At 40.6% G+C, this 12,652-nt stretch overlaps 2 protein-coding genes across 5 annotated transcripts in view; one reads left to right on the top strand and one right to left on the bottom strand.

Annotated features, from left to right (window-relative positions):
• Positions 1 to 12,652, top strand: part of CMSS1 (cms1 ribosomal small subunit homolog) — a 334,520-nt gene that overhangs the window by 47,567 nt on the left and 274,301 nt on the right. The gene's annotated exons all lie outside the window — the stretch shown is intronic.
• Positions 1 to 12,652, bottom strand: part of FILIP1L (filamin A interacting protein 1 like) — a 267,397-nt gene that overhangs the window by 41,317 nt on the left and 213,428 nt on the right. The window contains exon 1 of one of the 3 annotated variants that reach the window (XM_019756497.2): positions 8,471 to 8,631. The exons of the other annotated variants lie outside the window; for them this stretch is intronic. The gene's annotated coding sequence lies outside the window, so the exon portion shown is untranslated. Of the gene's footprint in view, positions 1 to 8,470; positions 8,632 to 12,652 lie in introns of those variants that run through there. 3 annotated transcript variants of the gene reach the window in all.

The following is a 12,652-nucleotide window of genomic DNA, read 5'->3' as shown; positions in this document are numbered from 1 at the left end:
TTATGAGAGGACAAACTACGTCAGGTTTGCAGTACATAGTGAAAAAAGTGTTTTTGAAAAAAGCACTGACTTCACTATCCCTCACTTTTAAAGTTCACTCATTCACAGCTAAAAACAAAGAAAAAAGCAAAACCCCAATTCTCCAACAACAGAAAAGCCACTTTCAGAAGAGCCATGTATCCAATGGACAGTAAATATTGGACAAAAATCTGCTACTGACTTACCTGTGACCTCGCCTCATCTGCCTGTCACCTCAGCTGCAACATGGAGAAAGCTATACAATTTCGTCTCTAAGGTTTACAAAGCCTTTTATAAATGATCCTCAAACCTCAGTTCCACAGAATGAAAACGCCCACCAAGCTTTAAAGTCCTTTCCTCCCTCACTCCCTCAGCATTGTGTACAGATTCACATGTCAAAAATGTACATTTCATTCCATCAGAAGAGATTTTATGACCCGTCAAGTCTCAGTGGTTCATAACTATATGGAAACCCTAACTGGAATTTCATGGGATTCAGATTTTATTTTTCTTTATATGCCAAGCATTTGTTATAGTTCGTTATAAGTGTGCTGTAAAAGAAGTAAATCGTTTTAGTGTTTGACACTAAAAATGTTATGCTAAATTGAAAGTACAATTAAACTGAAAAATGAACACCTAGGGGAGAAGTATTTAGACTATTAGTTTCTGAAAAGGGAATCTTTATTGTATGAATAAGCTATTTTGCCCAAGTTGTAAGATTTGTCTTACCCATTTGTTTTTATGTGTGTGCCTCTCCGGCATGGTAGAACTTTCAGGGCCAAACAGGGAGATTCCAGGCTAGCTTTCAAGCTTTTTGCTCTCTGTAGTCTTTTAACTACTCAGTAACATATCTCATCTCAGCTGACTAAGATCTCTTTAGGAACACTCATGTGGGTTTCTCCAGGAGGAATTCCCTTCTAGCAGGGATATCAGGATAAAGGATAACCTCATTTTACAGAGTGGCTTGAATTTTCAGAGGTTATGTAATAGGGATATGGATTTTCTCCAACAAGCTTGATCAAGCTACTTCACTTTATGGCTGGGTGTTGGGGCTGCATCTTGTAAGGCGCCTCCTCTCTTTGGTCCTGAGGCAACGCCTTGTGTCAGGCTGGCAGAAGCCTGTGGCCCAGCTGATGGAGCACCAGCCTTGCGGGGGACTGGCCTAACTAGAGAGTATTAGGTACCATCTACTGAGTGTCTGCTATGGGTCTGCCACTGCGCTACCTGCTTGATCACATTTAACCTTCACTTCCAGGATTGAAGTCATTTAAGATGCCTTCCTTTCTACAAAAGTCCAGGTTGTTCTGAAGGCCGAATGATGGATTTAAATATCAAGAGTTGGGGTGTTCTGATCCTGGTTCAAGCCTTCTTTCTCTTTACCTCAGAGTCCCTTTTCATAGAATTCCAAGGAATAAATCTGCTGTCCTTTTGGAATGCTCTGTTCAGTAGTCTCCATTCACATTTCAGTTCCCATCTTTTCCATGAATTTTCCCTAACTTGTCTAACCCTAGCTGATAACTCGCTTTCCGAGTCCCCACAGCCCTTACAGTTGTGTGCCACAAATACTGTTATTTTATACTACTTTCTAATTTATTTTGGTATGTTTGTTCTGCTCTTGAACTAACTGTAAGCTCCCTGAAGGATCTACCTCTATCCCCACCCCCACCATGGGTTTGAGCTTGGTACATATTTGATGACCAAATGATTGAGAGGGGAGAAGAACCATTTCTTAGGAGGGCGTAACCCCCTCTTACTCTGAATAATGTGTCAAGTTCTCAAGATTTACTTGTGATTAGAGCAGAAGAAGCAGAAGTAGAGTGTTGTTCCTCTTGTTTCTGTCACTTCTCAGGAGGAAGAAACCATTCAGTGCGATGAGGAAATCACTTGGAGACAAATTTAAATAAAGTCCAGATGGGGGAAACCCAGCCAGCGAATTTTAACTTTGCCTGTGATTCTTTGCATCTTTGCTCAGCTCAATGAATTTTATGGGACTGTAAGAAGAATCTTGTGAGGCATACTTTTAGGGGAAATGACCGGAGCCCCAAATCACTTCACAAGGTTGTTTTCACCTTTGTCTGAAAGTTCTTAGTGTGCCCCATATAGGCAGTTGAATAAAAGCCTGAAGTATAATATGCGTCCTTAAATATAATGTATTTCTTTTAATAATACGAGTTTTTAACCATCTTGATAATAAATTGATATTATTTTTAAAGAACAGATCATCTTCCTTTTATCAGCAAAGGATTACTCTTTACAAAATTCCAGTGATTCACCTCCGCTGCCATTCCCAGTTAGCACACTACCAAGCTCAGGCTAAGGGCTGCACAGCCTCTCACTGCAGGGCCCTTTGTCTTAAGCAAAACACCAGGAACTTTCTCATGCTCTCCCCAAGCTCCTAGGCCAAGCAGCTCCTTCCTTTTCGTCAAATGTCATAGCAGCAGTCACTTTTGTCAGCCCAAATGTGATGAATGTTTTACATTCCTCTTAGGATTTCTGCTCAGAGATTTGTTTTTGTTTTTATTCATTTAAAAAAAGAATTTTAAAGAGAGAGAGAGAGAGAAACGTAGTTCACCTTTAAACTTTTGTTCCAAGCCTGGTGGACCACAGGATAAGATAAATCTGGCAGATTTGCTCCTGTCAGACCAGCCGTCCTGGAGGGTGACCTCAGCCTCGAGGCTGCTCTTGGTACAAGGGTTTGGAATTCTCACAGGCTCACATGCTGCAGTTATGTTAATCTTCCCTCTGTGTGTGAGTGTGGACTTCTTCCCTCACATTCCTCCCATTTTCTTTAGCTGAGTTGTGGCTAATGATAGGATCAGGAGCTTGTATTTTTGGATAGTCTTTGGCTCTATTTGATCAGAACTCCCTCAGGGGTTACCGCCCACTATTCTGTCCTGACCCAGTATTGAGAGATACTTCTGGTAGAAGACTCTGTTCCCTTTTTCTAGGTTTGTGGAAACCTAGGCCACAGGAAGCTTACCCAGGGAATGGACAGCAAATCCAAGAACAGAACTTGGATTTGTGCACCAGTATTCCGACACTTTAGTCTTAGCCATGAGATAATATTTGTCCCTGTCAATTTAGTGTCACTGGTACTCAAGCTTGGACATTGACTGTATTCTGTTGTATTGTTTTAAATAGCCCCACATTATCTTAATTTTTATGGTACAAGTGACCTCTCTTATCTCCATTGCTTTATCCATCCATTAAAAAAGAGTGGGGAGCCTGGGCCAGGATGAAAGCCTTCGAGCCCCTGGTGATCTTATTATCCTCGCCATCGCATCGGTGATAGGTGTGGCTGGTGAGTGACGCAGTGTGGAGAGAACTTAGGGGTCGTCTTGTCCTGCCTCGTGCTTAGTTAATGTTTGCTGCTGCTGAGGAGTTATGAGCCCTAGGTTGGCTTTATAGGCTGACATTGGAGTTATCTAACTGAAATTATAGGAAAATCACTCCCTCCCCCCTTTTTTTCTTTAAAACCTGGCAGATTTGTGCAATCTGCTGGTTTCTAGTCACTATAAGGACAAGCTGTTTGGACCCAATGATTGCATATTCCGGGCCTTCAGCTAAAGCACAGAGATTAGGGAAAAACAGGAATCTACCCTTCATGAACGACAAAACCACTATACTCTGCTTTCATATTTTGCTTCGAATCCATTTCTTGCTTCAGGGCGATTCACCTGGTACTCTTTCACCACCTTTATTCTCATTATTTTGGGAAGAAGTTAAAGTAAGGTAGGTGGAGGTGGGCAGAGAGCAGAGAAGCATCTGCGTTAGTCTGCCTACACACCAGATACTGTATAGTACAAAGCAGATTTCACTGCCTTGACTTCATCTGAGCCTAATTTGTTTTCTGGTTTTTGTGTTTATAAGTCAATTCAATGTGGTTACTTCAAATAGTGGCAGAGATTTGTGTTGGGCTTCTGAACAAAATCTAGAAGAAGAGTCCCTTCCTAGCCCATTGTTTTCAGAAATACTCTTTTCTTACCCAATCAGAAGCTTCTAGGTTGTAATTTATTTTTGCGTTCATTTATCCAACACCCTTTTGACACACCTACTGACTATATATAGTTAGGGTACTTTTCTACACACCAGGGATACATTGGTTGCAGAATTGACCTTCAACGAGTTTTTAGTTCTGGAGACAGACAATAAACAAATAAGCAATTACTGTGTAATCGGATGTCATGTAGCAATGCATGGTGTGAAGACAGAGAAGCAGGGTAAATATACCAGGAGCTGGCAGCCTTCTTGCTAACTTCCTCTGCTGTTTGGGGGAAGTTGGCTGTTCTAAAGGTATTCAGTCACTTGAAGTTTTGAAAGGGGACCTGCTAGTTGGGGAGCTCTGGGGAATGCAAATGATGCAGAGAAGAGGTGAGTCGTCAAGTTAGTGGTTCAGACATAAATGTCTTTGACTACACAGCACACACTTTCCAGGGCACCTCTCACTTCAAAGTAGTGAGTGAGCTGTACCACCCAGAGAACCTTTAAATACATTGATTATTTGTTTTCTCTGTCCTCCCTTTATCACCCCTTCTCCTCTGTTGAAACCTGGTAGAACTGTATTGATTTCCCCTCCTTTTCCTCTGCCTTACTGCCTGCGCGTATTAACAGGAATTTTGAACCTTTTACTTTCTTTCTTTTAATGGGTTTTATATCCAAATTAACAGTGTTAGGACTTCTTCTGGGGCTTCTGTCTTCTTCTCTTCCTACCACTAATTTAAGGAGAAACCAAGCCTATAGCCCAAAAATGCCCAGGGCCCTGGCTCTGCCTCTGAGTAGCTCTGTGTCAGTGAAGCAAGTCCTACTGTGGACATCAGCTTCTTCTGTAAGGTGAGGCATTTGGAGGCATATAGCCTCCAAGCCACCTTCCAGCTATAAAGTTCTGTGAACATTTTCTTGGGGGGGAGGCGGGGTGGGGAGGGAGGTGTACACAATCTCCAGGGCCTGGGGCATCCCATTGTTCATACAGAACTCATCAAGGCACTTCTCAAACTCACAACTGTGGAGATGGTTGTTTGCTATTCTGATGTAATACATGCTCCCTTTTACTGATAATAACTGTCCTACGGTCCTTTAGGCAAGAATCAGTGTTTATCATAAACAATAACAAAGAGTTGGGTGTATGTTTGTCTGCACCCTTACCGGTCCTAATAATATATTTCCCTACCTGTTCCTCTACTACATACCTCCCTACCTGTACCAGCACATACACACATCATTCCCCACGCTTGTTAAAAAAAAAATGCATCTTTAATATTTAATGCTATTCTGGAAGTAGTAGGGCATCAGGAATGTGAGGATGATCAGAATGGAGAAAGAGCACTGCTAATGTGTTATTCTCTGTGCTTCGACTCAGAATTAAAATGCTGCTGTCCTGTCTTAATCGGCTAAAGCATCTGAGAACAACAATGAAAAGGGAGCGCTTCCCCCATATCAGAAAAAGAACCGAGGGACTTTCCTTGGTGAGACTTCCCACCTTTGTTTGCCCAGCTTTCTTTATCAGATGGAGATAATCTTAGTCAGGGGAGAGAGAATCTCTCTACTGTTTTTAGGAAGAGGAGAGAGGTAGGAGGCCATACAATAGTGTTGGTGACGATCCACTAGCAATGAGTGTACCTAACAAAGTAGAAACTGACCAGCCAGAGGTTCTACAAGTCTTTGTAGCACACATTAAGCTTAAGGATTGGGTTGGTGGCCCAGAAATACTGTGGTGATGGCAGAAGCAGTCATACAAATATTTCTACTTCCTCCCCCATTTTTATTTGTGATGCTGGCTGCATATGCAGTGTCTCTTCATCTCTAAATCTTTATTTAAACATAATTTACAGAAACTAAACAATCAGTTTAAGTTAAAGCTAAATTAAATTCATAGTCAAATAGAAATTAAACTCTAAAAACATTTGAAATTAATGTTATGCCCAAAATGATAAGTAAGATGTGTTAGATTTTTCAAAGATAATGACTGCCCATATGGACAAGAGATTTCAGTTTGTGAAGGAGGTTGAAACCAAAATTTTTTATATCTTTTGATTATTACTCCACAATAGCTAGTCTTTTGTAAACAGTTCTCTTGCTGCCCCCCCCTTCCTTTTTCCCTTAAATAGGAGGCTGTGTTTTTTTCTCTATTCACCTTGGAAAAGCACTCGCTTTGTCCAGAAGCACTAGTTATAGGCAGAACATAACCTAAGAAGAATTAGTGGAATTTTATTATTTTCCCATTTTTCTTTTACCTCAAAATCTGTTTATTACCAAAGGCACTTTTTTTGAAGGAGAAGGGGCAGCAGAGACCCCTAAAACAAAATTTACAGCCTTTTGAGAAAGCAGGTTAATGGGAATTGCAAGTGGACTTGAAAATTAAGAAGCTCAAAGCTTAATTCATATTTTTATATTGGCTGTTACTACAGACTCCATCACAGCATTAGGAAAACATCACAAAAATACCAGTGGCTTAATAATTACCATTAAAGGGCAAATGAATTTAAGCATAAAATTAATGTACGCTTTATTTGGAAATGTAAAAATTCACATTAATTCTATCTAAAACATTTCTTCCATCATATAGATTGTCCCAAGGACTAAGAAATGCTTACTCCGAGAGCCACTGTGAGATTATGTATCCACAATAAATTGCGTAAGTTTGAGTTTTAAAAGGGGTCTTAAGGGATGATTGTTCCTGGAACATGCTTTTAAGTTAATAAATAGGGAAAAGTGTGGAATATTGAAGTGTGTTATTTAAAATTTTTTTTTTAATTGATGCTTGCCTGTTTTAAAAAAAATAAAATGCAGACTCTGGGAAACACAGCTGTTAGAGCTTTGATAGAGGTTATGATTTTCAACAGTTGAGCTATAGTTTATGATACAGATGGTACTTTGGGTCTAGCTGAAACAATAATTGATGGTTTCTGTTTCCCTCCTCCTATTAGATTCAAAAGAGTGGAATACCTTTTTCCCAAGGCAGGAATTTTTCAGTTTTCAATTACAGACTATATCAAATAAACAACTTTTCTATTGCATATACCGTACTTCTCCAGTGAGCTGGGTGTTGGCCCCTCTCGCTTCTCATTATGGTAAGCTTCCCTAGATTTGAAATAATAGTTTTAGGGAAATCCTCCTCCTTGGTACTAACCTGCAGTTTATATAGCCTATCTTCAGGCCAAATAGCATTTCTTTTAGAATACTAAAACCAAAGTTTTGCATTGCTCCAAACAAAATGAGCAAAGAAAACAAAACTCCCATGAAGCAAAAATGGTAGGCATCAATGTCATACCTGTACTTTAAAAAACTCAACCAAAGGAATTACTAGAAACACAGATATATCCTGAATTTTAAGCATATAAAAGTGTTATGTTTTAAATGATAGATAAAACATAGAGGCTATTTAAAAAGGGAAATAATTCTGTCACACATTTCTAAGTTTTGTTTTACAATGTATGTTCAGACCAAAGAAAGTTTGAGCGACGAATCAGTGTTTCATCTCCTAATGTTTTAAACTTGACATAGCATATTTTATTTTTAATTCCTCTGCTGCTTTTATTCTAAAAAGTAAAGTAAAAAATATGTAGATTTTCAACATCTATCAAGTGTTCTTTTATACTGTAAGGATTCATTTATGGTAATAGCCTGTTCAGGGTTTAGATGTAACTAATTACGGTTCAAAATGCCACTGATTAACAAAATTCTTCTATAAAAGGCTTTACCTTTTAGATTAGTATTTGTACATAATAAACTGTTGTCCAAAATACTACTCTAAAGAAACCAGCTTAATTTTCAGTGCAGTTTGTCATTTATCCACTGACTGGTGTTAAAGTAAAAAGTTGTAACTCAAAACTGTGATACATTTACTTCCTTTTACAAATTGACACAGGCTTTTAAGAGAGAGCATTTGTAAGATTTTTTTTGAAGCTTAAAATAGGTTTTACTTTTTAAGTTAGGTTCATCCTAATTACAAGATGTATTTCTAACAGTAGTTTTCTAGTCTTTTATATGAAGATTTACAAAAGGGGGGGTCACTAACAAATCCACTACCACGCGGCAGTGTTTCGCACTCTGCTCTCCTAAGACTTAAGGGAGTTTTAGTCGGAGGAGATAGATCAGATGAGATAGAGCTGTTGTATTACAATCCACTCCCCCACACCCTTTCCCCAAAGATATCTTAATACAGGCAGGATTCAATGTGTAGCTCCCTTGGAAAGCCTATGTAATACATAGCTATCCCCACCTCTCGACATTTAAAATTAAACCTCCAATCTGTTTTCTCCGTCGAAGAAAACTTTTCCTCTCAACTTTTGTCGGAGTTGGAAAAGGTTCTGAACCTACCTAGAGTTCATTGGACGCGCTTTTCCAAACCTGTCTGCAGATCATGATGCTGCTAACTTTAAAAGCCACCTACCGACTACGTGGCTCTCTGACAGCGATGCCCCTTGCTGGAGCAGAGCGGCTCTCCCGGGCTTACCTGAGCTGCCTGCGCCGGGGCCGGCGGGGGCCGGGCGGGGGCCGCAGTCGCCGCGCTGCGAGCCGGCTGTGCGCGCTCCGGGAGTCGCCCGAACAATGCGAGCGGGGCGCCGAGCGCGCCCGGCCTATGGGCGTTACGTCACTGCGCTGCCTTATAAGGCGCTCCGCGTGTGCGGCGCGGGCGGCGGGGGCGCGGGTGACAGCCAGACCCGCGGCGGCGGCGCTGCAACGCGCCCGGGCTCCGCGGATGCTCAGACCGTGTGAACCGACCGTGGGTCCTGGGCTCCCCGCGGAGAGGACTGGGCGGCGGGCCGGGAACGCCGGCGCCCTCCTGCCGGGCAGACCAAGTCATTGGGGGTCATGGTCGATCCGCTCGTTACTTTTCTCTCTCTGGGACTCTAAAGCTTCTGTTATTGCTTTGGACTCTTACATACACATCCTGTTATTCTTATTTAAACTTTTGTAAATAGATTTTTGTTACATTTGCTTTTTGGTTGCTGGGGGCCGTGGGGGCTGGGACTGGAGAGGGAAGCCAGAAGATTTTTTTTGAGACATCTCTGGGGGCGATTTAGACTTCAAACCTTCTCTTTCCTCTTTGTAAAGAGTAGGGGTCCTCAGAGGATAGTATTTTATTTCCTGATGATGTAACTACCAAACAATTCTTCAAGTGATGATGGGAAGGCCAGATGAGATTTTTTTTTTTCAGTGTTTTTCCTGAAAGAATCTCCTCGTTCCTCATTTCTGCTTGCTTGTGCTTTGATGAAAGTAGTTAAAACTAATCAGTTTATTTGGCAGGGAAAGTATTTATTAAAGAAATTAAATGTTTTGTGCTGTACTTTCAAGACAAAGTATAAAAATAGAACTTTAGAACCGGTTTTAATCCAGTTGTTCTTTTCTACTAGCAAACAAAATAAAAAGTACAGACATGAGAAGAAGGACACTGACCAAATATGACTGAATTAAACCTGTTTCCCTCCAGTGTGGGGCAGATTTACTTATGTGAATCCTTTTTCTCATAAATGAGAATTAGCCCCCTAATTACTTTGCACATCAATAAGAGAAGTAATCGGTAAAGCCCTAGCCAAGATACAAATCTGCTAAATAAATTAGATACGTGGCTGCCTTATTGCAAGCTTCCAATTGAGTAGTTTTAATAACTTCAGTCTATTTAACTCATTTAAAATACATTTAGATAGGATTGCTTCCTATTGTGATGTACATATGTCTATAGAATTATTGTTTCCATATGTTTTGTCAAACAGGAATAATGAAAATAGTGTGCTTGTTTCTTTTCCTTAGTGTGGATTGGAGGAAGTGGGGCTGCAGAGAATGTGCAGTGAGTGAAAATGGTGGGCAAAAAGATGCGGTGCCCAAAAAACTGTGTGCCATCTTTGCCAAACTGTGGGCTCACTTTGACAGCTCTAAAACACTCTACCTGTCCGCTGCGAAGCCTAAATTAAACTAGCCTCTGCTTTTCATATATACTGTTTTAAGAGACATGAATGACCATACCCTTCAACTGAACTTCAAATTTAATATTTGATTTGCAGTTTTGTATTAACCTTTTAGATGTTGGCCTGTTAGTTTTATTATTCTATACTTATAAAGTGCATTTGAATCTTTTTTCATCTCCTATGCTTGCCTTGTGCTTATTAAACATCCTTTTTGAGACTTTTATGCTAGATTTGATTTATTACAACTGAGATGAAGTGACTAGTATGAAGCATGAAGTATAAACACCCCCCTGAATCTCAGCTGCAAACTGGTGACATAAAAGTACATTTACCCCATAGCTAGTATTTTTGTAAATTGTTTTGCCTCCTTTTTCCCTCTGACGGGTACACGGTTTCTTAACATTTGCACTGCTCTTTATTTCTTTCTCACATTTCTGTACTCATGCTTTGCATTTATATTCATTATTTGGACTTTCCATTTCCCCTGTAAAATATGTCAGTATCATTTCCTCCTTTTCTTTAGCTGAGGTAACTGAAGAATAGAGAAGTTCAGTGGGTGTAAGAGTTGTCTAGGGGAAAAAAGAAAAAGAGTTGTCTAGGGCTCTTGAGGCAAGAGAAGACAGGATTGGGATACCTACTTGTGTGCCTTGCTGTGCCCATGCTGTTACTCCTTGAAGGACGGTCTCTGACCCAGCTATGACTCAGTCATCCAACTGAGTTGTGATCACTCTCTTCAGAAACCAGTATTGACTCTCGTTTGCTGAGCTCATGCTAGTCACGGTGCTTAGTGCTCTGCATGCACTCTATCATTTAATCTGCACAAAATATTATTGAGGTGGTATTAATCATACTTTTCAGATGAAGAAACACTTTTTTTTGGAAGGGTAAAATGACTTGACCAAGATCACACAGCTAGTTTTTACCTTGCAAAGCTTCGGGCACACAAACACGATTTCAGGTTCACTGACACGATTCTCTTTGAGATGTAATTTTTGTTCTCTTGGCTTCTAATATATATGTATTAGGGAAAGAGTAAATAGAGTTGTGACTGCTGTGCCTCAGTTTTAACTGAGAAAATTTTACTTCCTTTTACAAAAAATTTACTGTTTAATTGCTGTATGACTCTTCTTCTTTTATAATCAGGAATTTCCTGCAAATAAGCATACCTACGAAGTAAAGTCCTTTCTACAATTGGTAACTGAATTTATTATCCCAATCAGCAATAACTTTAAGTTGTTACTTAGAAATAGTACAAAATGATCTTCTTACCAAGCTAGTTGCTTTCTAATGTGGAAGAAGGGTTTGTAGGCAACAATGCTGGAAACTAGGATATGTCAATTCAGTTGAACTATATGAAATCACTTTTGTTAGTCAAAAACAGTTGAATATTAGCAGTTTCCCATGGTTCAAGCGAACCAGGTTATTAGAATGACCACAGCAACTCGTATTAGTAATGTCCACAGTGTCTTATTTAACTGTTTTAAAATGCCATTAACACGTCACTAAGCATGTCAAAGCCAGTTACTCTTTGTGAAGTGACTGCCCTGATTTTCTTTCATGTTCTGTCTCCTGGCCTTTGTTTCTTCTTGTGACTGATGCAGTCTTTCAGTCATTGAAATACGTGCCAGACAAAAATTTTCATAATTAACTGAATCTTTCTTGCAGCTGCCCACAATTTTCATCACTGGTTCTTTCATCAGTTAAGGGGTGATATGCACTGCTCCCTGAAAGCTCTGCTGCAGGCTACGGGATGGTAACGCTAACTTTGAATGTGACACATGTGCTCTTTTATCTCTAGAAAATAGTATATGTGGAAACACTATAACATGCAAAGAAAAACAGCAGTTATTATGGGCATGGTCCTATAGGAGAAGCTGAACAGAGTGGTGACAGATCTAGGAGGGCATGGGGAGACGCAGAATTCTGTGGTCCTGCATTGCACTAGGCTGCAGTTGATTGTCCAGAGTATGAGCTTGTGGCGCTAAGGTGTTCCACCTGACGGAACATTTTGACACCTTTCTGGCGTCCTTCTTGCAAAGCAGCGTTGCCTCTGAGCATTGGGCAAGCCTGCAATGGATCCAGTGCTGAGGTCTCTTTTGCTGCTGTACGATTTAGGAAGAAGGCTGAAGGGAGTGAGCACACAGGTGGGCGACTGTAGAACGGGGAGCCAAAAGGAAAGTCTGGGGAGCAAAGCACCTCCTCTCCGTGCAAGGGACAATGCATTTTCTAACTAAGCTCTTCCTTTCACTCCTCCTCCTGTTCCCCATGTGGCATCTGCCACAGTCTGTACACATCATTGCCCACACAAAAAGTACCCTGTCCCTAGGCAGCACAGCACTTACGCTGCACTGAGAGCCTTTCACCAGTAGTCAATGGCCTGCAGTAAACTTAGCTTTACATGTAGACCCTTTCACTTACCTGCAGCCCAAATCTCTGGGCCCAGGCCTCCAGAGTCCTTCAGGGTTCTAGAGGCCCTTCAGCTGTTCTTATTTATACTTAAACTGATTTTAGTTTTTAAACAGGGGCCAATACCCAGAGCTGACTTGGGCTGATGACAGCAAATGGTGTCAGCGATGGTACTAAGGAATGGGAAGCCCTTTAGTAACATTACAATGAATGATATTTTGTGGCTTTAAAAATTATAGTTCAGTGACCATGATAATTTGCAAAATGTAGAAGAGGAGGAGACATTTGCTGCCAACTATTTACAAATTCAGAGTACTGCATTT

The sequence above is a fragment of the Rhinolophus sinicus genome, linkage group LG01 (genome assembly GCF_036562045.2).
Source record: "Rhinolophus sinicus isolate RSC01 linkage group LG01, ASM3656204v1, whole genome shotgun sequence".
Lineage (NCBI taxonomy): Eukaryota > Metazoa > Chordata > Mammalia > Chiroptera > Rhinolophidae > Rhinolophus > Rhinolophus sinicus.
The sequence above is the reverse complement of the archived record's forward strand: the minus strand, read 5'-3'. Positions and strand labels throughout refer to the sequence as shown.